The sequence below is a fragment of the Malus domestica genome, chromosome 11 (genome assembly GCF_042453785.1).
Source record: "Malus domestica chromosome 11, GDT2T_hap1".
In the NCBI taxonomy this organism is placed as follows: Eukaryota; Viridiplantae; Streptophyta; class Magnoliopsida; order Rosales; family Rosaceae; genus Malus; species Malus domestica.
In genome coordinates, this window is record NC_091671.1 from 22,049,766 (window position 1) to 22,054,752 (window position 4,987).

General features: G+C 44.9%; 1 long non-coding RNA gene across 1 annotated transcript; it reads left to right on the forward strand.

The window, feature by feature from the left end:
• Positions 1 to 492: 492 nt before the first annotated feature.
• On the forward strand, positions 493 to 1,987 carry LOC139189635 (uncharacterized). Its single transcript, XR_011573455.1, has 3 exons — positions 493 to 614; positions 980 to 1,046; positions 1,847 to 1,987. It is a non-coding gene; the product is annotated as an uncharacterized lncRNA (long non-coding RNA).
• The last annotated feature ends 3,000 nt before the right edge of the window (positions 1,988 to 4,987 follow it).

A 4,987-nucleotide genomic window follows, 5' to 3' on the forward strand; every position in this document is an offset into this window, starting at 1 on the left:
CACAGCCCGTCCCGGAGGTACTTTTGGCGGGAATGTGAAAGGACAAAAATGCCCTTGACAGGTATCAAGGTATGTGTGTATTACGTTTTGAAAATGCTTGGTCCCTAACTTTTAAGAAGTTGTTTAAGTTAGAAATATTTTGGAAGTTGATTTTATATTTTTGTGGTTAGGGACTTAAGAGAGATTTTGGATGGTGTGGATTGGTTTGACCACACAAGATCAGTCTCTTTCTCTCCTCCCTCTCGATCACTCTCTCAGTCTCTCTCTCTCTCTCTCCCGACCTCACACCCAAACACACCCATATCGTACGGACCACCACCCAAAACCCGTCAAAACTCGACGGATCGAGACAAATAAGGTATGTATCTTCATCGTTTTGACGTTCTGAGTTCATTGGTACTAGTTTTAGGAAGTGAAACCTTCGATTTCACGTAGATCCCGAACCTCCATTTTTGAGGTACTGTTCATGCGAACGTAAAATGTTGTGTTTCAGGAGATTTCAAGCTTGTGGTGAGCTTTAGGAGGTCCTAAGGAAGCTCGGGGACGTTCGTTGGAGAATTTTGGACGCCGGGATCGTAGGTTTCAAGTTTGGCCGAACCCTTGGTTTTTGCAAGGTGAGATTTCGTAGTTTTTAGGCCCTAAAACTAGTCCAACGTGATAGTCCACTGTGAGTTTGAAAATCGGCCGGAGTTCGGCCGGAGTCCGGCCACCGGAGAACCAGTCCGGCGAGACCCTGCGAGGAAGATGACACGTGCGCTGCACGTGCTGCGCGTGGCCAGCGCGTGGACCCGTGCCACGTGTGGCGCGTGGGGGCGCGTGGGGCTTCCAAAAATTTTTCTAAAAATTTCCCGACGCTCGTGACGTCGAGTAGGTCGATGTGGTATATTCATATGCCAAAATTGAGCATCGTATGAGAAGTTATTTCGAATTATTGGTGATATGCTTAAAATTAATGTTTTTATAGTTGTTTCGCATATAGGTGAGACGTATCCCGAGGACGACCGCATCCAGGGACGCCACGGGGGTTACGACCCGTCGACTTATCAGTGAGTGGGCAGTTTTGTTTTCGTATTACCTATATACTATTGTTTTTCCCAGAAAAATGCTTTTATGAGAAATTATGTTTTGAAAATGCCATGCATAGAATTATTTGGAAAATGTGAATTTCATACGAGTTATATGATTGATATATGATGCATACATGTTGCATGGTGCTGTGGAGGCACATGTAAGTCAGGTGAGTTCATTTATTCATTGAATTGTTGTTGAGATGTTTTGAGCTCATAACCTGCACCCTAGGTGTTAGTGCTTATTTTATTCACCACACCGCACGCTCGCCTTGGATCCAAGTAGGTGGATGTCGTACAGACCATGTGAGGGTTCCGACATGCCAGTCGTACAGACCATTAGAGGGGTTCCGACTGGTGGGTGACCTTAGATATGCGCGCTGATGATATGATGAGAGAAGCACTAGAGCGTATTTTTACACCTTTCATCGTATAGACTACCTTACGTAGTTCCGAGTGATGTGCAGAGTAGGGCCGTATAGGTCACTGTGGTGACTCCGGCTTAGTGGGATTTGAGCTATTGAATTAATCGTATAGGACCAACTGCAGGGTCTCCGATTAATTCCTTATTCACCTGATTTATATTTTTATTTATGTCATGGCATGTTTTCTTGAAAATGTTAAAGATTTGAGATTTAAATGTTGAGATTTTATATGGTTATATATTTCTGGGAAAGTATACAGGTTTTTACGGCGAGGGGATATAACTGTTTTAATGAAATGTTTTGGAAAACTAATTTGTTTTACTGACCCACTCATTTTGTTTTGCGCCCCTCCAGGTTCTAGTTTAGCGGTGGTTGGCTCACGAGGTCCTTTCCGGCTTTCTGACAGATTTGGGACATGTAGGACTCACCTGAGGGTGATGTATTCTTATTTTAGTCCTACTTGACTGCAGTTAACCTATGCTCTGAACTTATGTGTTTACTGGTAACTCGTCCGGTTATGTCCGTAGGTGGTTATGTTGAGTTTGGTTTGAATTTCTGTTGATTTATGTTGTTGTTACGCTTCCGTGTCGTGCTTATGGTTACGTCACGCCCACGTGACGGCCAGCACACCTGGATCCTCCGGATCAGGGTGTGTCAGTTTGGTATCAGAGCTTAGGTTGCAGTCCTGTAAATTTGTTAATGTCTTAACGATCTTTTGATGTTTTCTGTCAGAATCATGCCGCCTCGTAGAGAGCGTAGAGAGTCCCGCCGTACTTCTGAACCTAATTTCCCGGATATTACTCAGTTAAGGGAAGCGATGGCCCAGGCTTTACAGAATGTGATTCGTCCTCCCCCTCCTCCGAGGACACCTCTGGAGACCATGTACAACTTGAAGTTAGATCGGTTTATGGGTAATGAAAGTCATGAGGGGGCAGAGAAATGGCTAGATCATATTGAGAAAACCTTCCAGGTGATGCAGAGTCAGGGGAATCTCCCTGCTAATAGGTGGGTGGAGACCACCACTTGGTTTTTGGGTCGTGAACCAGCAGCATGGTGGATAAATCAGGCTAGGTACATGTCACCTGAGACGGCAGCCGACTGGAAAGTATTCAAAGAGCATTTTATGAAGAGATTCGTTCCTCCTGAGTATATTGACCGTAAGAAGCAGGAATTCACCAGGTTGAAACAGAGAAATATGTCGGCACATGAATATTATAGAAAGTTTACTGATTTGTCTCGTTATGACACTGATACAGCTGGTAATCAGGGAGAGATGCTTCGACGTTTCAAGTTGGGATCTAAGAAGAAGTGGCGTACCTTTGCCAATGCACTTCCCTGCGCTGATTATCATGAGTATTTCGAGATTTTGGTTAGGATGGAGGACTCTGATAATCTTCCTGACAGTGAGGATGACGAGGACAAGAATGAGGGTCAGAAGAAGAATGATAAGGGTAAGGGTATTTCTATTCCTGGACCTCGACAGACTCAGAGTTTTAAGAAGAGTGGAGCGAGTTCGAGTTCTTCTAGTGGGGGATATAGTTTTACTGGCCCGAGGAGAGGTGGTGGAAGATTTTCTGGTGGACCCAGATTTCAGGGTCAGAGGGATGCTGGTGGATCTGGCGCTCCATGGTGCCGCCGTTGTAACTCCCGTCACCATGGTGAGTGTAGGAGAGGTTCTGGTGCTTGTTTTACGTGTGGGCAGATGGGACATCGGGCTTCTCAGTGCCCCCAGGGTCAGCAGAGACCGCAGCAGACTAATATGCCACCTCCAGCACCAGTTCAGCAGAGTTTTGGACCGGGTGGTTATGGCCAGCCGAATCGTGGTGGTGCTTACCACTATCAGGGGGATGCTGCTCCGTATGCTTCCGGACCTTATCAGTATTCTCAGGAGCCTTATCCTCAGGCAGGGTATTCTCAGGATTTTGGAGGTTATTCTTCTTATTCCTCTATGCCAACTGGTGGATCGCAGTGGCATCAGGGAGGTCAGCCCCGTCAGGGGGAAATTGCTACTGGTGGTGCAGGATCATCCAGGCAGCCTAGTCAGCCAGGCCAGGGACGTAATCCTCAGGGACGAGGTAATCAGGGCAATAGAGGCCGAGGTGGACGTCAGCAAGCTCAGGGGCTAGTTAATCATATGTCCCTGCAGGAGGCTCAGAACCATCCAGACTTGATAATGGGTACGTGAAATGTTCTTGGTCATTTTGCTAAGGTTTTGATTGATTATGGTGCTACGCACTCTGTGATTTCTCATACGTTTGCTCAAATAACCCAACCTCACCCTTCACCTCTAGGATTTGATTTAGAGTTTGCCATGCCTAGAGGAGATAAATGTTATGTGGATAGTGTGTATCTGGGGTGTCCAGTGATGGTTGAGGGCGTGATTATGTCCGCTGATCTTATTCCGTTAGATATTGTGGATTTTGATGTGATTTTAGGGGCCGATTGGTTACACCATAATCGTGCCCATATTGATTGTTATGGTAAATCAATTACTTTTTATCGTCCTGGATTACCCGAGGTTATTTTTGTGGGCGAGAGAAGTGGGGTGAGACATGGAGTTATTTCTGCCATAAGGGCGAGGAAATTATTATCGAAGGGTTGTCAGGGATATTTGGCACATGTGGTATTAAATGATGTTGCTCCTACTAGTATAGAAGAAGTTGGTGTGGTCAGACATTATCCGGATGTTTTCCCTGATGATTTGCCGGGATTGCCGCCAGACAGAGAGGTGGAATTCTCTATTGATTTGCTTCCAGGTACGGACCCTATATCTCTGACTCCTTATAGAATGGCTCCTGCTGAGTTAAGGGAATTAAAAATCCAGTTGCAAGAATTACTTGATAAAGGTTTTATTCAACCTAGTTCTTCACCTTGGGGTGCCCCAGTATTATTTGTGAAGAAGAAGGATGGAACTCTTCGATTGTGTATTGATTATAGACAATTGAACCGGGTAACGATTAAAAACCGTTATCCATTGCCCCGCATTGATGATTTGTTTGATCAGCTGAAAGGTGCGTGTGTATTTTCTAAGATTGATTTGAGATCCGGGTATTATCAATTGAAGATTAAAGAAGACGATGTACCTAAGACGGCTTTCCGAACTCGGTACGGACATTATGAATTTTCGGTTATGCCGTTTGGGTTGACTAATGCACCTGCAGCTTTTATGAGATTAATGAATGAGGTATTCCAGAAATATCTTGATAAATTCGTTATTGTTTTTATTGACGATATTCTGGTATACTCTAAGTCCCAAGCAGATCATATCCGACACCTTAATTTGGTGTTAAGGAAATTAAGGGAGCATCAGTTGTATGCCAAGTTCAGTAAATGTCAGTTTTGGTTGACTGAAGTGGCATTTTTGGGGCATGTTGTATCAGCTCAAGGTATTCAAGTTGATCCTCAAAAGATTGCAGCAGTGGAGAATTGGGAGCAACCTCGAACCGTCACGGAGGTACGAAGCTTTCTTGGCTTAGCAGGTTATTATCGACGGTT